At 43.7% G+C, this 26,511-nt stretch overlaps 1 protein-coding gene across 1 annotated transcript in view; it reads left to right on the top strand.

Moving 5' to 3' along the window:
- Window positions 1-26,511, top strand: part of LOC124721407 (UTP--glucose-1-phosphate uridylyltransferase-like) — a 159,834-nt gene that overhangs the window by 91,595 nt on the left and 41,728 nt on the right. The gene's annotated exons all lie outside the window — the stretch shown is intronic.

The following is a 26,511-nucleotide window of genomic DNA, read 5'->3' as shown; positions in this document are numbered from 1 at the left end:
GACCTGTTCTATAGTACTGCTCGAGTGTTTGGGATCCGTATCAGGTCGGACTGAAGAAAGACATTGAAGCAGTTCAGAGACGGGCTGCTAGATTTATTACCGGTAGGTTCGAACAACACGTAAGTATTTCGGAGATGCTTCGGGAACACTAATGGGAACCACTAGAGGGAAGGTGACGTTCTTTTTGAGGAACACTACTGAGAAAATTTAGAGAACCGGCATTTGAAGTTGACTGCAGGATTATCCCACTGCCGTCGACATACATTTCGCGTAAGGACCACGATGATTAGATACGAAAAATCAGGGGTCATACAGAGGCATATAGACAGTCGTTTTCCCTCGCTCTATCTGCGAATGGAACAGGAAAGGAAGCGAGTCGTAAAGGTGTTGGGTACCTTCCACCACGCAGTTTACGGTGGCTTGTGGAGGATGTAGATGTAGATATGGGTATCGAGAATCACTGCTTCTTGTCAGCTTTCACCAGATCCTGTATGGACACGGCGTCGATGTGATCACCACGAACAGAAGCGCGACTCATCGCTGAACATCACAGACTGCCACTCAGTATCCCAGTTGATTCTGGTTCTATATGATGTCAATCTCTGTTGTTTGTGGTGTGGCGTCAGCGGTAAATGACGCATGGCAAACTGAGATCTCAACCCAGTTTCCAGTGGCGGTGCATGGTGACAGTCTTCCTGTAACCTCTCCTCAGATTACAGCTGTTGTCATCAGTCTCTTCATCGGCGTCAGTCGAATGATTTGAAAACCTTTTTGTGGTACAGTCCTACTGTTGTTGCCACACTACTGACCTGCACGTATCTCGTCATCGCCCTACAGTCAAATGTTTGTACGAGCTGTCGGTATGATGCTCGTGCGGGGTGTCCAGCGAAGGAGTCCCTGATTTCAAAATTAAATATCTCGAAAACAAAGATCGATAGACTAGTGCAACAAAGGATATGTTCATTGTGAAATCTGTAAGAATTTTACACAGACGTTCCAAAATAGTTCGAAAAACTGCTTACATATGGCGTTGTATGCTGTGCAGCTCATACAATGTCAGCGTGCATAATTAAACTCGTCTCCTGCAAGCAGTTTTTATGATCACATCACAAACGAACTGTAAAGATTTCCATCACATTCTATATTTTTTTCAACGGAAATGGATTCACATGCCACACGGATTGCCAATTGAAGCTCGTCTGGCGTGGTGATATGGCTCCGGTAAACGGTTTCTTTCAGTGTGCCCCAAAAAAGTGGTCACAAGGAATCAGATGGGGTGAATATGGAGGTCAGTTCATCCCTGCGGCAGTAAATTTGCAATAATCCATCACAGTTATTCTATACCAGAAGTATTCATGAAGAAAGACAACCACCTGTTTGCTGCAATGTAGACTAGCCCCATCTTGCATGGACCACTCAGCGCCTGGTCGATCCTACAACAAATTGTTCCAAAATTGCAACGTAACATTCACTACTGATCATTTCCCCCATTAAGAAAGGGTCAGTAATGCGTCTGTTGCATACCGTAGCTGAAACAATAAATTTGGGAGAATTTTAAGAGCCCCAAAATCGCCAATTTTGTATATTCATTACTCCATTCAGATGGAGTGCTACATCTGTGAACCAGATGCAGCTAACATCAAATCTTTCATTATCAATCATTGTAAGAATTTGGTTCGCAAAGTCAGCTCTCTGTTACATTACCCGTACGGGCATGACCTGTTGGTTTTGGATTTAGAATCGAAACATTTATAGGCTCTGTCTCGATATTTTATGCGTGCTGGAACGCTTCAAACCAGTCTCTACAGCAGTTCTTCGGTCAGATTTCCTTGGATACTGCTGAATAGTTCCAGAAGCCGTGGTGATATTTTCAGGAGTAATTGCAGTTTGCCTGGGGCCAATATTCCCCTCTAGATCATCAGCTACGCTGCATTTCCGTTGAAATTTGGCGAAGAGTTTGGGAACGGTCTTCGCATCGGATCCTTTTGGAACATTAAATCGTGTCTGAAAACTGCGCCTGGTTGCCGTAAGACTGTGTTCTAACCTGTGATTTTCCAGTACAAGAAAAATACTTTGTTCAGTGGAATATATGACTTCAGTCTCTCCCTTCTGTATGCCGACCTCTGTTCATGTTTCAACGGCGGAATTGATCACTCTGTTCTGCTACGCACTATTTATAGGCACTATGTATTGCGATTACAGCGCCATCTGTTAACAGCTTTCTCAAACTATTTCTAAACTTCCATATAAGTTCTGTATATAATTCTTACAGCTTTCTCGATAAATATACCGTTTGTTACATTCGATTATCGATCATAGTTTTCGAGATATGAACTTTTGAAATTAGACACTGGACATCCTGTATGTTCTTGATTCGATCTTTCTCAGAATTCGAAAGATGAAGATAAGCTGCATGCTCTTGGCATGCTCTGTTGCATTCTCCAACTTAAAAGCTCCAGAGATTTCAGACACACACCCCAATTCTATAAGTCCCTCCAGATCCTTGAACGTCATGCACTCCGTCTCCGTATACACCTCCCGTGCCCCCTGCGGATCCTCTATGATCTCATTCCTCTCCCTCAGCTGCTCCTATTCCTCGAACATATCCGCATACTCTACACCTCCCGCCGCCTTGATCCCCCTCACCCCCTGGTTGCTCCTCTCCTCTCCTCTCCTCACCTCACCTCACCTCACCTCACCTCACCTCACCCATCCCCGCCCCCTGCCACGTCTTCACTGTTGTGTCCCCCCTACCCTAATGCCCTCTCTCCCTCCATTTATCCCTCCTATCAACTCTGATCCTCACCCCCCCCCCCCCTCCTTTCCTCCGTCCTTTTCCTGGGCTCCCTCTCCCCCCCCTTCCATCCTCTTTTTTCCCCACCTACCCTCTCTCTGCCTCCTTCTCTCCCCCGAGTCCTTTTGCATTTCCCTCCTCTGCATTTTCCCATTCCCTCTCGCGTCTGCCCTGCCCTGCCCCTCCCCCCCCTTATGAGTCCCCTCCCTCCTTTGGTTCCCACCCTTTCGTTTTTCCTCTCCTCCCTACTCGTTTCCCCCCCCCCCCCATCTGTCCAGGTCCACCCCCCCCCCCATCTTCCCTTGGCTATGGTGTGTTATCTTTGTGCCGACATTTTAGTGCAATGTTTACAGCGAGTGTTCAGTGTTGTGTGTCTTCTCCGAAGTGTTGCAAACGGACATCATACTGTCGCTGGGTGTGATTTTTATATCTCTTGCGAACAGAAACCAGACTGTCGCCATGTTTTTTAATTGTCTGTCTACTATGTTACCTGTCTGCTTCCTGTGTATTTTATTAGCTTTGCCAACCCTTTACTTTATGTTTTAACTTTCCACAACTTTCCGCCGTTTTACAATTTCAGTCACCGTTTTATCGCCTGCTTTTATTCTTTCTTATCTTCTTATTACGTTTTAAAAAGTCTGTAGGCTGCAGAGCAGCGTAATAAGCTGCTGCCAGCCCGCCCCCTTCGGGGGGAATCGAAATATAATAAAGGAAAAAAAATTTGTCAAACCCTGTAACTATCATTTACTCACATCATTCTTCGTCTGTAAGAATGCTTCTTTCTGTATTGAAAATAAGCTCTCATAAGGATGAAAGTTTAATCAACATAATCCACAGTAATGAAAATGCTAGAGTATCAGTTTGGTAGTGTTCGGTCAAAGTGTAACACCTCCCATTTCCGTTGGTATGTGCCTCCTCGTGGTGGTTTCATTGCTCGTTGTTAAGACCTGTCTACGACGGCAGCTTGCAGAACTTGTGAACTTGGCGACGTCCTCGCTGCGAAAATACTGCCTGCGAGAATCCAAACATTAAACGTAACGAGCTCAGTTGCGCAGCGTCCTTCAGGATCTGCTAGGCGTCAGCCTGCCCCGTCGTTACGTAATACCAGATGCGAAGCGACTGCTGCAAGTCAGGCCGCACTCTCGGGCTTTACGACACCGAGTCTTGGGATAAATCTCGAAAGGCGGAGAGCACCAAGATAATCCGATGCATTTAAAGTACTTCCTCTTATTATCCATATAAACTAAGTAAAGGATATGTGATGACAGAGTTTTCCTATCAAGGACCTCAAAAAGTGTTGTTCATCCCTCGAAAATTGCACTAAACTCTCTCCTCAGGTCGAAACGTCGCAACTATTAAGTTCACGGTGCAGTCACATTCATGTTACCACCGCCTATGTTCGACATCAATGTGTAGTAACTACTCACAATGGCAGGTGGCAGCACTAGCATTGGAGGGTATATAAAGCGTGTCGGGCGACGCAGGAAACAGTGCAGTCGTTATCGTAATGCGGAAACGGAGCTATTTATCTGACGTCCAAAAGTGCACCACCATGGGCTTTTGGGCCAAGGCTGGAAGCATTACCGAAACAGCTACGTTAGTAATCATTCTGCGTGCCGACGTGATTGTGTCAAAATTATGCTATCCAAAACAGGCGGTGAGGCAACTGTGGTGCAGGGGTGGACAACGGCTGCGGAGATGTGTACGGACGAACAGACCTCCAGTAGTTGAGCAACTGACATCCTAGATGAACCAAGGGGCTACCAACAGTCTCCTCAACGACCGTACAGCGCACGTTGCTGCGTATGGGCCTCCGCGGCAGGCGCTTGGTTCGTGCACCTATACTGACTCCTGTTTATCGGCTACGAAGGCTGGAATTTGCACGCCAGTACCGCAAGTGGATTACCACTGAATGGTGATGGGTGACGTTTTCAGATGAATCACGTTTTATGCTCCATCGGACAGACTGTCATTGGCGTGCACAGCGTGAAACGTCTGAAAGCAAATACCTGCAACAATCGTCGGAAGGATAAAGGCCGCCGGTGGGAACGTTACTATCTGGGAAATGTATTCGTGGCATTCCCTGAGTGATCTCGTCATTCTAGTGGCCACGGTGAATCAAAACAAGTATACATCTATCCTTGGGGATCATGTCCACCACCACATGCAATTTGTTTTTTCTTGACATGATGGCATCCACCAGCAGGACAATCCAACGTACTACACAGGTCGCAATGTACGTGCGTGGTTTGAAGGGCATCAAGATGTGTTTACCGTGCTCCCCTGGATTTAAACCCCGGACTTAAACCCAAGCGAGAATCTATGGGACCACCTTGATCGCGCTTTTCACGCCATGGATTCTCAACTGAGAAACCTAGTGCAGCTGGCCACTGCACTGGAGTCCACATGGCTGTCGGTACCCTCCAGCAGCACACTGACTCCTGCACGTCACTCAGCGGCCCGGGCTGCAAAAGGTGATTATTGAGACTTCTGACAGGTAATCACATTAACGTGCCTGGACAGTGCTTATGCGAGTAAGAAATATATTGCCCAACTATTCTAGGGGTGAGCTTGTATAATTTTCCGTAACACTCTCGCGTATACTATACGATCCTGTGACGAAACGTGCATCCTTTCTTTAGATCTAGTCTATCTCTTCTATTAATCCAACTGGGTAAGCATCCCCGACTAATAAGCGGCACTCAAGAATTGGTCAAATAAGTGCTTTATAAGGAGCTTATTTCATAAATGAATAATGTTTGCTTTAGATTCTCCATATGAATCTCAGTTTGGTATCTGCCATACCGAGCTGTGAATGTGAGTCCAGTGTTTTAGTATTTTGTCACATCAGTCTGTACCAGCGAACTGAAAAACGCTTTTAAAGTCATTGTGCTTAACATAGAGGTACTACTTTATTTGGATCTACATCTATACGTATACTCCGTAGGTCACTTTACACTGTGTGAGGGAGAATTATTCATGCATCACAATTATTTACCTCTGTCGCTGTTCCATTCACCAGTGGTCTATGAGAAGAATGACTATCAGCAACCCTTCATATGGATTCGAATTTATCCGATTTTCCCGTCGTTCTCTGCGTGACAAAAAAAGTGAACCACCCAGAAGATATGGTCGGATGTCAATGTAACTTCGAACAAGTACTAACCATAGGCGGGTACGTGAATGATTAGAGTTACAATTCCCTGTGACAAATAGAATGGCCACCAACATGCATTAGTGCTGTTCGTGTGTAGTGTTGTTACCAGAACTGATAGGGCATGCTGTGTCCGAGCAGGAATGGTCAGTATTTAGGAATATGAGAAGAACAAAAATTAGAATAAAAAATGTCTGGTAAACATTGGCTCTAAAATGCACACCTTAAGAGCTGTGAGCACTCCTTTAGTAGAAGAGATGTGTTTCACAGTAGCGAAGATGAAGAAATGCTCACATCTCTTAAGGTATGCACTTTAGAGCCCATGTTTACTGGACATTTTCTTCTTGTTCTGGTCCATGCCATCACCTCTCAAAATATGGAAAGCAAAGAATTCGCTGTAGAAGAAATTTGTTTCACGGTATCGAAGAAGAAGAAGAAATGTTCATAGCTCTTAAGGTAAGCATTTTAGAGCCCACATTTACTAGACTTTTTGCTTCGAATGATCGTTTCTGTGATGTCCCTAAATATTCTCTAGTCCTCTTGGGACACCATGTATAAGTGGCATCAGCAGCATCAGATGTTGCATGATTATTATAAAGGACACCGTTATCAACACATCACAGATTTTGAAAGGGGCCTCACTGTGCATCTCCATTTGGCCCGCTGGTCGAATTGTGCAATATCCAGACCTGTGGAGCATTCAGATGTAACAGTGGCCTAAAGTTGCAATACATGGGAGTAGTAGGGCAATGGCAGTGTCAGCACAGTTTGTTAGTGTGGGTTGCATACGTTCAGGGAGAAACTTATTTGATTTATGACCCCCTCCCACTCCCCTTAATCTATTCTGTTAACTGATTTACGACCCCCTGGAGGTTGATTTATGAACCCTTGGATATAATCTGTCTTTCTGAGAAAGCCGCCATCCCTTCCCCCTCCTCCCCACCCCTCTGGAAACCATCAACCCTCCCCCTTCCCCCTCGCCAGTATAAGCACATCTCTCATATCAAATTAATTGAGTAATTAATTAAATTGATAACTTACTTACCTATCCCCTCATGGGTTTATCCCCCAGCCCTTCCCTCCCCTCCATGAGGGGAAAGGACTCAATCTGTGCTGGAGAGGTAGGATCTCATGACAGGAAATTCAAAGCAATGTCAATTGCATGGCAAAGAATATACTGTTTATTCATAAAAATTCAGTTCACAGAGGTTGGAACTCTCATTTATTTGGTGGGAAAGTCTCATCATTCTTTGTGGTTTGGGAAAATACAGATCTCGTAAAATACACCAAAAATAAGCCATAAAAAAATCGACATCAAAATAACTCACCTCACATAATTACACTTAAAAATCTTTCTATCCTGTCTTTGCACCGACTGCAGGGTAGACATGCCAAGAGCCGCACTGTTGAGGACATTGAGCGCCCACATGCGAGCCATCTCATGTATTACCACATGCCACTGTCAGAGAGGCCACACTGCGATCACTCGGGGCCACATGACCACTGTCAGCCTCTGCACCAAGCCGTCTCGCGACATTAACACGTCGCAAGTGGCTACTTCCTGCCATGTGCCACTGCTTGGAAGAATTCTGACCAGTCTGTCCATACCAGCAGAAAGTAGTGCCTCAGAATGCAGCACTCATTTATCCGCCAACAGGAAGCAAGGGGCAAAAATCTGGACATGTTTGTAAACTGGGCGGTTGTGGGATTGAATCCCACCAAATATATCAGTTCTAGTATCCAATAATGGGATGCAAGGAAAAACCAACCGCACACACAGGACATCGATTTAATTAATCACTCAATCAACCCGATAGAATGAGGGACCAGAAGTAGCCACTTGAGAGGACAATGGACACCACCACAAAGAAAGGGGACCGTAGTTTTGGGGGTGACCTGGCTACTGGACGGCCAAAGAAAAATGAGCACAGTATTCAGAGACACTGTGGTCTGCTGGGTTGGACAGGTTGGTTGGAATCATCCCAAGCAGTGGCACGTGACAGGAAGTATCGACTTGGTGTGTGTTAATACTGCAAGAACCCTTGCAGTGCGGCAGCTGACAGTGGCCTCTCAGACACTGGTGGGTGGAAATACATGAGGCACTGCCACTTTAGCGCTCAGTGTCCTAGCCAGTGTGGCTCCCGGCACGTCTGCCCAGCAGTCAGTGTGAAGACTGAATCGAAAGATTTTTAACAATGTAATTACGTGCAGTGAGTTATGTTGACATCGATTTAGTGATGGTATTCCTTGCGCTATCAGAACAAAATGTGATCTATTTAATCACTCCTTTTTGAAGTATTTTACAAGATCTGCATCTTCTCAGACAGCAGACAATGGTGTTCTTTTCCCACCAAATAAGAGAGAGAACCAACTCTTGTGAATTGGATTTTATAAATAAACATTATATCCTTTGCTATGTAATTGATGTTGTTTTGAATTTCCTGACATGAGATCCTTCCTCTCCAGCACAGAGTCCTTTTCCAACCAATTTCCAGATGGGGAGGGGAGGGAAAGGCTGGGGTTTGGTTCAAATGGCTCTGAGCACTGTGCGACTTAACTTCTGAGGTCATCAGTCGCCTAGAACCTAGAACTAATTAAACCTAACTAACCTAAGGACATCACACACATCCATGCCTGAGGCAGGATTCGAACCTGTGACTGTAGCAAAGGCTGGGGGATTTCCCAGAATGGGGATAGGTAATTCATTTGTTGATTTAATGAATTAGTCAATTAATTTGATAGAAAAGGTATGCTTGCATCAGCAGGGGGGATTGGGGGGGGTGGTTGGATATTTCCAGAGGGGTGGGGAGGAGGAGTGGGGGCTTCCTCAGGACAGATTATCCCCAGGGGGTCATAAATCAACACCCAGGGGGTCATAACTCAGTTAACAAAATAAGTTAAGGAGAGGGTCAGTGAGTCATAAATCAAGCAAGTTTGCCCCTGGAAGTATGCAAGCTGCACTCCACATGTTATCATCTTAAGGCAGGATTGCTGTATTGTGCTACACCAGTTTTTGACATCCTGCACCATTGGTCGGAGCCCAGCAGCAGACAAAGTAGGGAATTACCGTCCGCATAGGCTGACATTAACACTACAACGCAAACGTGTACTTTTTGTGAGTGTACACTGGGAGGATGTTAACTAGAGATATCCAAAGTGTCCCTGTTGATCTGACGTGATTAAATCGTTGCCCCTCAAAATAATGAACAAGGAATCCATTATCTACAAAATTCAATAAGAATCACAATTAATTCAGTTCATTACATTAAAGTGCATGATAAATGATCTGACGAACATCGACAATGTTAAACTAATATCTTGGCAAGTATGATAAAGGAACTGGGGGTCGGACTCCAATAAATGAGTATCAGGATAACTCTATTAAATTCGTGAAGTTGTACTGTGATTGCTGAAAGGTTAGTATTAAAAGGCAGATAGCGCTGTGGAAGGGTATATATTCATATTTATGGCCGCTGTTGAAACCATATTGATCGTAAAATTGCAAGCAAGTCTTCAGAATGGAGCTTGAAATCGCTGAAACTCGTTATAAATGACTTGACTGTCCCTATATTTCGTCTCGCTGTCTCGGCTAGATCTCACCATGCTAATCTGCAGGTGGAGGCTGTTGTGGCCGCAAAATCGGTCATTGGTTTTGTACCAACAACTTGCATCTGTGGCTAAGTTCAAAGCAGCGAGGAAAATTTCTAAGTCCCTAGCCCATCAAGTTTCCTTAAAGAGGTGCCTGGCTGTAGAGATAGTTGATTGATGATTTACCATCTGCTTTTTAAAAGCGACACTCGCATCTTAGAACTTTTCGTTCGTCACTTCATTTTGATTGGCTGAACTACAGATATTCCGAGTGCTGACAAGTGAAAAGATGCCTTAAAAGAAGTTGGTCCCCATCCGTGACTCCTCTTTCAGGCGAGTAACCAGCAAGACGCTCCCTAACAGTGGATGCCAAAAGCTGTGTCCTCTTCTGCCTCGCTCTGTCTATGGCCAATGAGGTTTGACCTCTGTAGCACAGCCGTGCTTTACTCTCTCTAACTTATAAATTATTTATATTATCCTGTCATTGCTGCTCCCACATTGTGGTAAACATTTTTGTCTGGCACTGCTGAGCTTGGCGGCATCTCACACCCTCAAGGATGTCCTAACTTCCCTAGTCCTCACTCCACTTTCAGTTGTTACCTATCGCAGCCGGTGTGTTTCAAAGAAGCCCTCCGTTCTATGGCTCTGTTCACAAAAGCATTCGTCTGGCCCTTGCCCAAAGTTGTACATCTCCTCCTTCCACATGCAGATTGTTAAAAACAGAGTCCACTGGTGTCCCTACGCCACTGCATTGTGACTCCTGGCATGTAGCGTCCAGGGGTGGCTACCCCAAAGCACCGGCTGGTGTGACAGCGTGGCGTCGAGTCTTGCAGCAAGCTGTTGATGAGCCGCTTCCGTGAATTCTCCTGGAGAGCCCTCCCCTTGTACTGGGCTGTACGCGAAGGAGCGCAAGGCACGCAGGCCACATTAGCGGGCGAGGTAAGGGGGGATGGGGCCCGCTAATGTGGCCTGCCTGCCGTGCGCTCCTTCGCGTACAGCCCAGTACAATATGCTTTCATAGTGGTCTCTTCAACATGTTAATCAGTACAGAAATGCTGGCAATCACTGGTAACGGTAGACACCTCATTTATTGGTGGGGATAAATTATTCCGATTTGACTGGTCTTTTCATATCAGTTAAGGGAATGTTTTGGGGAAAATGGTTGTGTAACATTTGAGAGTGGTATCGTGACTGGAAATCGTGACATCGAATTGTGTTTAGCGATAAATCGCAGCTGACCATCGTCGGCGAGTATGACGGTGACCTGGAAAAATGTCACAATTTTCCATTGTTTCGGAAAGACAAGATGGCGTTACTCTTTGCGTCGCGATGTGGGGAGAAATCGGGTATGGCTTCAGGTCACAGCTGGTAGTGACTGTGGGAACTACGGCGGCACAGTGGTGCGTCACAGATATCCCGTGTCTTGCATCTCTTGCAACGGTACCGACGTGCCAATTCTCAGTAGGACAATGCTCATTCGCACGTGGTACGTATCTCTCTATTTGCACGACGTTGAAGTACTCCAGTGGCTAGCGAGATTTGGATATCCGCCCCTAATAGAAGATGCGTGGGACCAGCTCGGACATCAACTCCGTCCCAGTGCCAGTATCGGGGATATGAAGTACCTGTTGTGGGCCAGCTTGCTTCAGGAGAGGATGCAACTGCTTTCTAACTGAATCAGTGCATACATCCAGGCCAGAGGGATAGCAGGCTCATACTCACAAGTGGGCTCATACTGTCAAGTTCTTTCTAAAATTGACTTGATTTTGTAATCACTGAAATAACATCACACAGTCTCTCACCCCGTGAAGTTTCATTTCGTTTGCTCCTCACCTTCTGAGTGGTTCAATTTTTTGTTAAAAAAATGGTTCAAATGGCTCTGAGCACTATGGGACTTAACATCTATGGTCATCAGTCCCCTAGAGCTTAGAACTACTGAAACCCAACTAACCGAAGGACATCACACAACACCCAGTCATCACGCACTTTTTTGTCAGCCATTGTAAACATTTCACGTGATATATGTGGAAGACCTTAGTACATTGCCTGACTGTCGTTCGAATATTATGCGCTTTTAAAGTTTTAACAATAAATCTCGACACGAAACACAACCGCTATCTTGTAGCGTTTGTCACTGGAATAGGGTGAGCATCTCAGCAACACTTTCACCATTACTAAGCGTTTTTTTAATAGCACCGAACAGGCACCCCTGACTACTGATTAATACGAGTACTCGACCACTGGCCGAACTAGGGTTTTGCAACCTACCTCTTTCGGGGGTGAATTACATCTCCTTAGGAAGATTCCAATGAACCTCAGTCGAGCATCTTCCTTTTCTACAACTAATTTTTTTGTGATCGTTCCACTTTAGGTGAGTCCGGACGCAGATACTTAGATATTTTACTCTTGTCACTATTTCCTGTGATTTATCACCAACAGCGTAATCGGACAGTAACGGATCTTTTCACCTATTTATGCTCAACAAAAAATGGTTAAAATAGCTCTGAGCACTATGTAACTTAACTTCTGAGGTCATCAGTCCCCTAGAACTTAGAACGACTTAAACCTAACTAATCTAAGGACATCAAACACATTCATGCCCGAGGCAGGATTCCAACCTGCGACCGTAGCGGTCGCGTGGTTCCAGACTGTAGCGCCTAGAACCGCTCGGCCATATGCTCAACAGCTACCCTTGTTTATGTCATGGATCTACAGCCGGTCCTTGAACAAAGCGTCAAACCTCTGCTGGTCTTCGCATCTTTCGCTACAATTGTCTCGCTCTGTAACTTTTCCCCTATAAAAGAGCGTCATTTGCAGACAGCCTCATTGAACTTCCATCATTATCCACAATGTAGAGTAAGTGTCCTCTACCGCTCCTTTGTGGTGCGCGTGAAGTTATTTTCACGTCGTATTATTTCTCTCTGTTAAAAACGATGTGGCAAGTTTTGTTTTATAGAACTCTTCTATCCAATAACTAAGCAGCTGAGATATTACGTAAATTGTGTTTTCTCCACAACAGCGCGAAATTGTATCGAATGACTCACAAAAGTGAGGTAACATGGCAATACCCTGAGCGTGCTATTTACTGCTTTCTGGACTCCAAAGATGAACAAATCGAACCATGTTTCTCGAAATCGCTACCTGCACACCAGTCCGACGACCCTTGTTGAAAGCGAGAATGGCCCGCGTCTTTTTCGAATACCTGGAACCGCTTCATTGCTCCATCAATGTATGATAAACTGCTACTGGAAGGAGAGCAATCTAGGATGTTAGAGATACTCCATGAAGCCCATTCACCTTTCGTCCGCTGAGCTGTTTTAGTTGATTATCTGTCCATGATCACTTACCTCAACATATGATGTTTCGGTGTTCGTGTTGTAATTGGGAGAAGGAACATTATCACCACCAGTGCAGCAATTTTGAATGACCGAATTCGGTATTTCGGCCTTTTCTAATTCATCCAGTATGAGCGCCACACAAATAGATAGACGAGTTTAAGCAGTTTACGGACTTAACGTAAGGCCAAAACTTCTTAGAATATATCTTCATATCAATAGATAGAATAATACTTTCGAAATAGTTCTCATTACTCTTACCCTCAATCTGACTTCGATCAGCTTTTATTTGTCAATAAGATGTTGACTTTGTTATCTGCTGCTTTGAACATTAATATTAACTTTAAAATGATTCTCGAAGGAAAAGTTGTCAGTGAAATGTCTTTTGGATTTCAACTAAGACTCAAGCTACGACAGGTTCATCACTAGATAGTCACTTAATAAAAGTTGAGAATATAAATTGAGTGCAGATCCTTGCGAAAGTTGCAGTGGTGGAGAAAACAAGTGCATTAAATGGTACTTATCACCAAAATAAGTAGGATAAACACGGGCAGGGACCATTGTTAACATGTATGTAACGAAGAAATGAGAAGGGTATACGAAATATGTTTTGAAGACGTAATTTAGTTTACGATTTGTATAGAATCTTACGCGTTAGAAAAAATACATGGCTTCACCAGGGCGACTAAAAAGTGGTTTCTAAAGATATTTAGTTTACATATAGTTATGTTTTAGTTACCACTTATAATCTTTCACCGTTTGATAGTACTAAAAGCCTGACACTATCGAGTTGTCCTGGACCTCTTCCATCGTAAGCAGTTAGAATTACGTCCAGGGGCTGAGTAATTGAGATCCTTTTGAAGCACAGTTCATGTTAAAGTATTTGACTCGTAATGCTCTACAGTCTCGTTCTGTCATCGACCTTTCATGTTCTCGCCTTCTTTCTTAGGTGCTTTTCAATTTGTGGGAAATAAGAAGTCCGACTGAAAGATCTCACTATCTGGATCCATCTTTCAAGCAAAATCGCTTATAAAAGGGTGATGTAAAAAGGACATTCAACACGACGATGTGGATGTGCACAGGTAACTGGCTGTTTCCGAACATCGAGACAGGTCCAAAATGGGTGTATCACTTAGGAAGCGTCGTATGGGTACTTGGACATGTCGGTGCGCCGGGAATGGAGCTGCTGATGCTACTGCCAAGACTGCAACTCTACAGCCCAGCCTTTTAGCTATTCCGACTGTCGGACGACCTTAGTTTGTTCCAACATATAGCAGCGCTATCATACAGATGAGGAAAATGGTCGCCTCTCCGCGAGAATAAGCTCAGGTAGATTTAAACTGTCCCTGCGTGTTGGCCATCTCCCATTCCTCCATCTCATCGCGAGGAAATAATTTTAATTAGGCTACATATTGGGCAGTGTCTTTTCTGCCATCGTCATCTGTAAAGCATCGACCCGCACCACTTTGTTCTCACTGTAGTAAATTACTGATGGTGCACCACTTTCTAATCCAATGTCAATTTCTTTTCCCTTTCCGCTTTAACGTGTGTTTGTCACCTGAGCTATAGGAGGTTTTAGCAGAGTTAGTTAGTTAGTTAGTTAGCGAGTTGGTAACATGTTCCATAAATCATTTGAACGATTCTTTTATCGAAATGGTGTAGAACGAGTCAGTTTGCGGAATATGTCTACATGACTAGTGTTAACATTAATGAACAAATTTTTTTAGACCTACTCATGAGGCTGCAGATCTACATCTACATGGATACTCAGCAAATCACATTTAAGTGCTTTGCTATTATTCTAATCTCATATAGCACGCGGAAAGAACGAACACTTATATCTTTCCGTACGAGCTTTGATTTCCCTTATTTTATCGTAGTGATCGTTTCTCCCTATGTAGGTCGGTGTCAAAAAAATATTTTCGCATTCGGAGGAGAAAGCTGGTGATTAGAATTTCGTGAGAAGATTCCGTCGCAACGAAAAACGCCTTTCCTTTAATGATGTCCAGCCCAAATCCTGTATCATTTCAGTGACACTCTCTCCCATATTTCACGATAATACAAAACGTGCTACCCTTCTTTGAACTTTTTCGATGTACTCCGTCAGTCCTATCTGGTAAGGGTCCCACACCGCGCAGCAGTATTCTAAAAGAGGACGGACAAGCGTAGTATAGGCAGTCTCCTTAGTAGATCTGTTACATTTTCTAAGTGTCCTGCCAGTAAAACGCAGTCTTTGGTTAGCCTTCCCCACAACATTTTATGTGTGTTCCTTCCAATTTAAGTTGTTCTTAATTAAATTCCTAGGTATTTAGTTGAATTTACGGCCTTTATATTTGACTGATTTATCGTGTAACCGAAGTTTAACGGATTCCTTTTAGCACTCATGTGGATGACCTTTTTCGTTATTTAGGGTCAACTGCCAATTTTCGCACCATTCAGATATCTTTTCTAAATCGTTTTGTAATTTGTTTTGATCTTCTGATGACTTTATTAGTCGATAAACGACGGCGTCATCTGCAAACAACCTAAGACGGCTGCTCATATTGTCTCCCAAATCATTTATATAAATAAGGAACAGCAAAGGGCCTATAACCCTACCTTGGGGAACGCCAGAAATCACGTCTGTTTTACTCGATGACTTTCCGTCGATTACTACGAACTGTGACCTATCTGACAGGAAGTCACAAATCCAGTCACATAACTGAGACGATATTCCATAAGCTCACAATTTCACTATAAGCTGCTTGTGCGGTACAGTGTCAAAAGCCCGGTGGAAATCCAGAAATACGGACTCGATCTGAAATCCCTCGTCAATAGCACTCAGCACTTCATGTGAATAAAGAGCTAGTCGTGTTTCACAAGAACGATGTTTTCTAAACCTATGCTGATGATGAACACACAACACCCAGTCCCCTGCCGGGAATCGAACCCGGGCCCTCTTGCGTGCTAGGCGGTAACGCTACCGCTGCCCTACGGAGGCTGATACTACTGCCAAGATTGCAACTCTACAGCCCAGCCTTTTAGCTATTCAGACAGTTGGTCAGTGGAATAGAAGAAGTTGTCTAGGATAAATTATTTTAAGTTGGATTTAAAACTTGCTCTGCTATCTGTCAGAGATTATATGTTATTGGGCAAATGATAAAAAATGTTTGTTTCTGCATATTGAATTCCCTTCTGAGCCACTGATAGCTTTAATAATGGGCAATAAAGTTCATTTTTCCCTCTAGTGATATAGACATGGACATCACTGTTCTTCCCAAATTATAATTTCATTAGCGAATACAGGGTGAACATTAATAAAACCGACAAACTGCCGGGACTTATACCTGACTGGAAATGGAGGAAAGGTCCTATGTACATGTGTCCGGAAATGGACGGTGTGCGTGCAACGACAACCAATCGTCCCGAAACACAGTACAGAGCTGCATCGCAGCCACGTCACAACAGAAGTTCAAAGTGAACTCCATGGGATTGTAGGTGATAGGGATAGCAGCGGTTGTCATGCGGGATACACATAATCGTACTTCGGCTTCCACCATATTGGCAGGCCACTTACCTGGAGCTTGTACTAGTGCTCGTCTCAATATCCTGTAGAAGCCGGTCCTCCAAATCTGGTGTACGCGCAGTCCGCAGCCTCCCTGCACGTTCGGCTGTCTCAAAGGACCCATGATGACAGAAACGTCCAAAAAAGGTTTGAAATGTTGTGTGACGTAGTTGATGTCTGTGAGGGTACTTGTTTTGGTATAGCTGTGCCCCGACCGTTTTCATCTGCTTGGATGTACACAAACACCATCTCGGCTTGTTCTCGACATGAATGCCGGACCATTCTGCTGGTTATTGTACGCTGCGTCACTCACACAGCCTGCAACACACAAGGTAGGCACGTGGTCACAGAAACTGTCATTCGTCAGCGCCGTCTACCGTAGCAACAATGCATTTCCGGACACATATTCCTAGGATCTTTTTACTTCAATTTCCAGTCGGAATCTGTCCTTCCAGTCTGTCGGTTTTATTAAAGTTCACCCTGTATGTGTACTGTACCGGTGCAGTTAAAATGCGTAGCTCCTTCTACATCTACATCTGCATCTACGTTTACACTCCGCAAGCCACCCAACGGTGTGTGGCGGAGGGCACTTTACGTGCCACTGTCAGTACTGAAGAGAATGACGTCCGTGGGTGAACACCACATGTTATTCTTACAGTGCGCTATTGTGCAATCAATACTTTGTTTCTAACTGATGAGTTAATACAGAAAATTCTTCCATAAGACGTTATTGAGTGGAAATATGAGAAATATATCACGAGGCTGATTCGTTTGTTTCCAAAATTAGCAATTACACGAAGAGCAAAAGTAGCGAACTTAATTGTTTGAGAAGCTCACTAATATGCTTCTTCCAGTTCAAGTTTTCATCAATATGCACTCAATAAATTTGTAGCATTCTACCCTATTTACTGACTCGTGCTCATGTGCTATATCAGTTGATATTACTCTATTTCTTATACAGAAATTAATGTAATGTTTTTTTTTTCAAAATTTCGGGAGAGTCTATTTTCTGAGATCCACTTTATAATTATTTGGAAAATATCATTTAAAGTCTCTTCTGTTCCTTTCTCGCTAAAGGGATTGATAACAACAATAGTATCGTCTGTAAAAAGTACCAACCCTGCTTATTGAATGTTAGAGGAAGACCATTTACGTATATAAGGAGGGAAAGTGAACCCTGTGGGACTTCTTTTGTGGTTTCTCTCAAGTCACCAAAATTTTCCAGCCGTCCGTTGTTTGAATTATTCAGCTCAACCTTTTGCATTCTGTTTGTTTAGTATGATTCAAACCAGTTATGCATAAAGCCATCAGTTGCATAAAACTTGTGTGTTTCTAAGAGTGTACCATGATATAAACAATCAAAAGGTCACAAAGGATCACAAAAATACAAAATAGCGATATTTTGTTACTTAAGACTTGTACTATTTGATGAGTGAATGTATAAATAGCATTCTCAGTAGAGCAATCATTCTGGAATCCAAACTGTGATATTCTAAGTAAATTGTTTCCCCTTACGTCTGAGTGTATCGTTGAGTATATTATTTTTTCGAATATTCTGGAAAAAGATGTCCATACGGAAACTGGACGATAATTGTTTAAATCTATGTCTCACCTTTCTTATGAAGAGGTTTAACAATTGTGTATTTTAACCTGTCTGGAAAAATACCTCGTTCCAGTGATGTATTGCATATATCACGAAGGACATTACTTATTAAGTGCGAGCAACTTTTGAGAATTCTGTTTGAAATTCCATCAACACCACATCAGCTTTTGTCTTTTTAGAATTTTTAGAGTTCTATTAATTTCATTAAAGGGTGTTGGTGTTACTTCTAGTTGCTTAAAGTTTTGTGGAATGACATTTTAATAGATTGTCTTACGTTCTTCAGCTGAACTGTTTAGCCCTATTTCTTGTGCTACATCTAGGAAGTGATTGTTAAAAGTACTCGCAACATTATCATTCATTTAAATATTATGGTATATTGTACACACAGATACAGCACATGTAGTAAAACGCGTTCCGCTGTTTACCCGCCATAGCAAAATGGCCAAGGAGACTTAATTTCGGCCGTGGGCATACGTAGGTATTATTAGAAGCTCTTACCGTACGTCCCGTTCGAGGAGGTCATTGTAATTATTCATTTCACCTCTACTTTGTTTTCCATTTTTTAACGAGCATCCCAGGATCACTCTGATTACTCGTTATAGTTTTACCCACCCAGTACTGTCGTTTAGGCTCCTGTGTGTCGACTCACTTCAAGAACCAAGCAGTGCTTTCTCTAGAAAAAGGCACATTTCAAGTCGTGATTTCGACGCTGTTAAAAAATTAGAAATATGTAGCATAATTTGTCGTTCATAACGCACGAATCCCATAATTCATAACTTGATTCTGGTGCTACTTGAAACGAAGACCAGCTCTCGCCATTAACAGCAAGACAGTTCCGGTGCTTGTTAACTGCAGAGAAACCTGACGTCACGCAAGAGCGCTCTTGCCACAGTAATTACTGTAGCGTCTCTGGCGGTAGCTCACTGGGGAAGATTTGGAGGTGTTTGATGAGCTGTCATATTACCTGTCTTCTAGATTGTGGAAAGATTCTTGACAGCCGTATTGTAGGTATAATTCCATCCCGACAGCCTGACTTCCTGGTAATGGTCCTTACACGAGACTTTCATATGATGCGGAAGCATCAGGCAAGTCTCCTTCGACATGAAGAAGCTCCACGACACTAACTGCGAACGCGTTATCTTCAAACAAACATCTAAATTCATTATTAGGAGACCTCATATTATCTCTTAATTTCATATCTGAATGGTTCTCTCTATAATACACTGACGGGAAAAATCGCAACATCAAAAAATAATTAATGTAGTGTAATGAAACTATGAGAATACATTTGTCTAGATAACATATTTAAGTGATTAACATCACAAGATCACAAGTTAATGTAAGCTCGAGCTAAGACATTGCAAATGTGAAATGCTGGTACATTAATAGCCGATGTAAACGCTAGAAAGTTGAATCCAAACATGAAAATGTTCTTGCATTGTGTTGCGTAACTGCCGGATGTCAGTTTGTGGGATGGAGTTCCATGCCTGTTGCACTTGGTCAGGGCGGTTAATGTTGTTTCTGGATGAGCTGAAGTTGTCGTCCGATAATGTCCCATATGTGCTCGACTGGAGACAAATCTGGTGATCGAGCAGGCCAAGGCAGCATCTCGACACTCTGTAGAGCATGTTGGGTTACAACAGCGGCATATGGGCGAGCGTTATCCTGTTGGCAAATACTCCCTGGAATGTAGTTCATAAATGGCAGCACAACAGGTCGAATCACCACATTGATGTACAAATAGGGTGCGTGGCATAACTACTAGAGTGCTCTTGTTGTCATACGAAATGGCACCCGAAGCCATAACTCCAGGTGTTAGGTCCAGTGTGTCTGGCACCCAGACAGGTTGGTTACAGGCCCTCAACTGGTCTCCTCCTAACCAACACATGGCCATCACTGGCACCGAGGCAGAACCAGCTTTCACAATAAAACACAACAGACCTCCAACCTGCCCTCCAATGAACTCTCGATTGACACCACTGAAGTCGCAAATTGTGATAGTTTGGGGTCAATTAAATGCTCGCTACAGAGCGTCTAGCTCGGAGCTGCCCTTCAAATAATCAATTGTTACAGTTCGCAGTGGCACTGTGACGCCAGCTGCTTTTCAAATTGCTGCTCCAGATGCAGGACGACGGGTCAGGGCCATACGCCGAACACGATGGTCTTCTCTCTCGGTAGTGCCACGTGGACGTCTGGATGCCGGACTTCTTGTGACCGTACATCCTCGTGACCACCGCTGTCAGGCATAATGTAAAACGGTTACATTCCTGCCAAGTCTTTCTGCAGTATCGCAGAAGGAACATCCAGCTTCTCGTAGCCCTATTACACGACCTCGTTCAAACTCAGTGAAGTTCTGATAATGGCGACTTTGTGCCTTAAAGGCATTCTTGACTAACATCAACTCACCACGCCCAATCTCAAAGGCAACTAACGCTCACGAGCGTTACAGCGTTTATTTAACGGAAAGTCGATTTGCATCCTCATATTGACTACTGATGGCCTTGGGAGAGCCAGTCATGACAAAACTCTACCATCTGGTGAGCAAGATGATGAGACAGGCGAAATACCCACAGACTTCAAGAAGAATATAATAATTCCAATCCCAAAGAAAGCAGGTGTTGACAGATGTGAAAATTACCAAACTATCAGTTTAATAAGTCACAGCTGCAAAATACCAACGCGAATTCTTTACAGACGAATGGAAAAACTGGTAGAAGCGGACCTCGGGGAAGATCAGTTTGGATTCCGTAGAAATGTTGGAACACGTGAGGCAATACTAACCTTACGACTTATCTTAGAAGAAAGATTATGAAAAGGCAAACCTACGTTTCTAGCATTTGTAGACTTAGAGAAAGCTTTTGACAACGTTAACTGGAATACTCTCTTTCAATTTCTGAAGGTGGCAGGGGTAAAATACAGGGAGCGAAAGACTATTTAAAATTTGTACAGAAACCAGATGGCAGTTATAAGAGTCGAGGGACATGAAAGGGAAGCAGTGGTTGGGAAAGGAGTGAGACAGGGTTGTAGCCTCTCCCAGATGTTATTCAATCTGTATATTGAGCAAGCAGTAAAGGAAACAAAAGAAAATTCGGAGTAGGTATTAAAACTCATGGAGAAGAAGTAAAAACTTCGAGGTTCGCCGATGACATTGTAAGTCTGTCAGAGACAGCAAAGGACTTGGAAGAGCAGTTGAACGGAATGGACAGTGTCTTGAAAGGAGGATATAAGATGAACATCAACAAAAGCAAAACGAGGATAATGGAATTTAGTCAAATTAAATCGGGTGATGCTGAGGGGATTAGATTACGAAATGAAACACTTAAAGTAGTAAAGAAGTTTTGCTATGTAGGGAGCAAAATAACTGATGATGGTCGAAGTAGAGAGGATATAAAATGTGGACTGGCAATGGCAAAGAAATCGTTTCTGAAGAAGAGAAATTTGTTAACATCGAGTATAGATTTAAGTGTCAGGAAGTCGTTTCTGGAAGTATTTGTATGGAGTGTAGCCATGTACGGAAGTGAAACATGGACGATAACCAGTTTGAACAAGAAGAGAATAGAAGCTTTCGAAATGTGGTGCTACAGAAGAATGCTGAAGATAAGGTGGGTAGATCACGTAACTAATGAGGAGGTATTGAATAGGATTGGGGAGAAGAGACGTTTGTGGCACAACTTGACTAGAAGAAGGGATCGGTTGGTAGGACATGTTTTGAGGCGTCAAGGGATCACAAATTTAGCATTGGAGGGCAGCGTGGAGGGTAAAAATCGTAGAGGGAGACCAAGAGATCAATACACTAAGCAGATTCAGAAGGATGTAGGTTGCAGTAGGTACTGGGAGATGAAGAAGCTTGCACAGGATAGAGTAGCATGGAGAGCTGCATCAAACCAGTCTCAGGACTGAAGACCACAACAACAACAACATTGGCGCTACCAGCGCCACACTTATGTGAATAGCGCGAAATGCACTACTGGCCATTAAAATTGCTACACCACGAAGATGACGTGCTACAGACGTGAAATTTAACCGACAGGAAGAAGATGCTGTGATATGCAAATGATAATCTATTCAGAGTATTCACACAAGGTTGGCGCCGGTGGCGACACCTACAACGGGCTGACATGAGGAAAGTTTCCAACCGACTTCTCATACACAAACAGCAGTTGACCGGTGTTGCCTGGTGAAACGTTGTTGTGATGCCTCGTGTAAGGAGGAGAAATGCGTACCATCACGTTTCCGACTTTGATAAAGGTCGGATTGTAGCCTATCGCGATTGCGGTTTATCGTAACGCGACATTGCTCCTCGCGTTGGTCGAGATCCAATGACCCTTGGCAGAATATGGAATCGGTGGTTTCAGGAGGGTAATACGGAACGCCGTACCGGATCCCAACGGCCTCGTATCACTAGCAGTCGAGATGACAGGCATCTTATCCGCATGGCTGTAACGGATCGTGCAGCCACGTCTCGATCCCTGAGTCAACAGATGGGGACGTTTGCAAGAGAACAACCACCTGCACGAACAGTTCGACGACGTTTGCAGCAGCATGGACTACCAGCTCGGAGACCATGGCTGCGGTTACCCTTGACGCTGCATCACAGACAGGAGCGCCTGAGATGGCGCCTGGGCGCAAGAATGGCAAAACGTCATTTTTTCGTATGAATCCAGGTTCTGTTTACAGCATCATGATGGTCGCATCTGTGTATGGCGACATCGCGGTGAACGCACATTTTAAGTGTGTGTTCGTCATCGCCATACTGGCGTATGACCCGGCGTGATGGTATGGGGGTGCCATTAGTTCCACGTCTCGGTCACATCTTGTTCGCATTGACGGAACTTTGAACAGTGGACGTTACATTTCAGATGTGTTACGACCCGTGGCTCTACCCTTCATTCGATCCCTGCGGAACCCTACATTTCAGCAGGATAATGCACGACCGCATGTTGCAGGTCCTGTACGGCGGGCCTTTCTGGATACAGAAAATGTTCGACTGCTGTCCTGGCCAGCACATTCTCCAGATCTCTCACCAACTGAAAACGTCTGGTCAATGGTGGCCGAGCAACTGGCTCGTCACAATACGCCAGTCTCTACTCTTGATGAACTGTGGTATTGTGTTGAAGCTGCATCGGCAACTGTACCTGTACACGCCATCCAATCTCCGTTTGACTCAATGCCCAGGCGTATCAAGGTCATTATTACGGCCAGGGGTGGTTGTTCTGGGTACTGATTTCTCAGGATCTATGCACCCAAATTGCGTAAAAATATAATCACATGTTAGTTCTAGTATAATATATGTGTCCAATGAATACCCGTTTATCATCTGCATTTCTTCTTGGTGTAGCAGTTTTAATGGCCAGTAGTGTATGAACAGACATCTTTCAGATGTAGAATCACACCTACCATCTTTCGTTTATGTCACAGCCCTCTTAGGATTTTTTCCCTAAGTGTATTTACCATTTATCAGGTATCGATTTCAGAAAAATAGCGCTGTCTTTTATGTATTCCAGGCGTGTCTTAATTTCTCAGTAGCAAGTAATGGTCCGTCATTCATAGTGAAAGCTCATGGACGGTGTTATTTGTTCACTGAAGATTTTTCAGCGTTTAACTCTACGCCCGCTTTACCAAAACTGCTTCGTTAGTTGCAGGAGGCTGCACGTCTGCACAAAGAACATTGCATTAAAATCTTCGACTGAAGTAGTGTATGCTTCGACTTAAAGCGTTGAACCTGTCGCTCGCACGGATTGCTGGCAATTTATTAGCTTTAACGAGTCAACGAATTTCTTGCAGTTCATCGAATTAAAAATTATGAAATTTCCTAGTGAAAGTAGGAACCCGACGAGAACCGATGCATTCGATGTAGTATGGTCGCTTACAGTAAGTAGTAGTACAGATAGAGTTATTTCTTATCTGCTACACAGTGCCCTGGCCTGTCGGAGGGTCTGCAATTTACAGTTCAGTAAGGTCCGAATAGATTCTAGTCAGAGGAACCAGACTTGAAACTCGCAGCGCCTATGTGGAGCGAGATTGACGAACCGCTGCGACAACTCCTCTTATCTCGTCAGTCATCTGCGCTCATATCTGCTACACTGCTATTGCCATATGCTAACGGAACAAATTCTCGTTAATGGTACGGTCTTTATGACACGCGCGTAGCACTATCTATAATGAGATGTACAGGGGTTGAACAACAATATGGAAACGCCATAAATACACACATTATCCAGCCTAGTACGATGCAAGAAACTCTTTGGCATTCAGAATAGCTTACACTCGTTTCGGAAAGGATAAATACAGGTCCTGTACGGTTTACGTCGGACTCTTTTACCATTCTTCCTGCAAAATCGTGGCGAGTTCAGGCAACGATGATGAAGATGGATAATGATCACGCACCCTTCTCTCCAAAGTAGACCATAAAGAATCAGTAATATTGTAATCTGGTGACTGTGCTGGCCGGGTGAGATGCGGAAATTCATTTTCGTGTTCACACAACCAGACCTGGACGACGCGAGCTGTGTGAACAGGGGCCCCGTCAGCTGGTAACACAGCATCAACGTTGTACCATGGGATGCATCCGACAGCCAAAATGGTTATATAATCCTTGGCAGTGATTCGACCTTGCAGAATAACCATGGGGCCCAGGAACTACAACGATATGGCTCCCTAATTCATCACCAAACCTCCGATATGTTTTATTCTTGGGACGTAAACTAGGCCAGAAGTTGAAAACAGTGTACAAAAAGACTCATTCGACAAAATGACAGTCTTCTATTGCTCCATAGTCCAGGTTCGGCACGACGTTTTCCTGTTACGGGCATTTGCGTCATTGATGAGTGGTTTTGGAACTCCACTTTCCGTGTGTGCGGTTTAAGTCTTCGATACGGTGAAAAATCACCGTGGTTACCTTGGTTACGGAAGCGCCTACCACACGAGCACCAACAATGTGCCCATGTTCGAATTCACTTAGCTGCGACATAATGCATTCACAACTACACAGAACACTGTTCTGACCACGATTGACATTGGCAACGTATTGAGGGCATTGCACAGGTGCCGCTCGTGGTGAACAACCTGTAGGTTTGGCTAGTATCTGCGTTTACGTTCAGGCATGCATCTCTCGCTGTGTTTCCTTATTCCTGTCCAACCCCGGAGACATACCTTAAGGCCTAGACGGAAGTGGAACCACGCACTGTCCTCTGACCTGTGTTCCTAAACGGTTAAAACTTATTTTTTGTTTAACGGTGTACAACAAAGATTGTACTCCCAACCATATTACTACAGGAATGTCTCGGTGTTCTAAATAAACATTATAACTGTATGGCTGTGTGGTTCATGTTGTGTGTGTTATCAGTTCCGGACCAAACAGTAGGTTGGTTGGGTGATGCAGCTCATACGTTGGAGGAAAACAAAGGCGCAGCACTCGAATTAGAGTCTATGTCTGACAAAACATACTCGCCTTCATGTGTACTAGCGGATTAATAACACGCTTTCCTCTGCTGTTATGTAGGGTGTTTCAGAAGTAACAAAAAATATTTTAGGCGGTGGAAGTACAGACAAATTCGAATGAAACATTCCATAAACATGTGTCCAGTTTTTATTGATTTCAGAGATTCAGATGTTAGAGCTGTTAACCGAAAGAAATTCAGATGATGTTACTAAAGGCTAGTGATAAGTTCAAAGTTGATTTTCATAAATTCCAGCTCCAATTTCAGTGCAATTTCGAATTCTCTCGACAACGTCACGTCTTCTGAGTCGTCTTGGCGTTCTTTTATGATGGCAACACTATTCACAATCCGAATCTGTTCACTTTCTTACTGTAGACTTCCCCTTTCAACCATTCCCACAGGCAAGAATATAAAGGTTTTAACATTCCTACCGATTCGTCCTCCGAGGAAGAGCAAATGAAATGTAACAGAAGCAAAAATTCGGCTGATTCGATTCCGACAGGCTATGCATATAAACGATTACGAAATTCTGAAAATGTGAATAATAGCCCGATAACTTACGCAAGCTTATTGGTCTCAACTTATTTCTGGATTGTTTTTCATATGCGTGGCGCCATGTGCAGGACGGTTCTTAAATTTCTCTGATTTAATCAATGAATGAACAACAATAACGCAATTTGATTTAACAAAAACTTTTCAACAGATGCAAACACTGTTTAATTCGCCCCTGAAGCATATTACTACGCATCTATGGAGATAATATCAGTTAAGTGGCAAGTCGCAAGGCAGTTCGAATTCCACTATAAAGCTTGGATTTCTTCATAGCTGGCAAGGTAAAATGGGTGACAAATCAGGAAGGAGTTTACCAAAGCTTTCTACAAACACAGCTGATCATTTGCCTTGAGAGAATTGGGTTCTCGTGTTTTCCTTGTCGTTTATTTTTTCCTTGCATAGTCTAATTTTTCCACTTGTATCGAATTCACCAACTAACTGAACTAATTTCCACCATTCAGTTCCCCTGTCCCTTTGTCATGAACTTTCCAAGCCTGCTGCA

This window comes from Schistocerca piceifrons, chromosome X (genome assembly GCF_021461385.2).
Source record: "Schistocerca piceifrons isolate TAMUIC-IGC-003096 chromosome X, iqSchPice1.1, whole genome shotgun sequence".
Taxonomy (NCBI): Eukaryota; Metazoa; Arthropoda; class Insecta; order Orthoptera; family Acrididae; genus Schistocerca; species Schistocerca piceifrons.
This window is presented reverse-complemented; position numbering and strand designations above follow the sequence as displayed.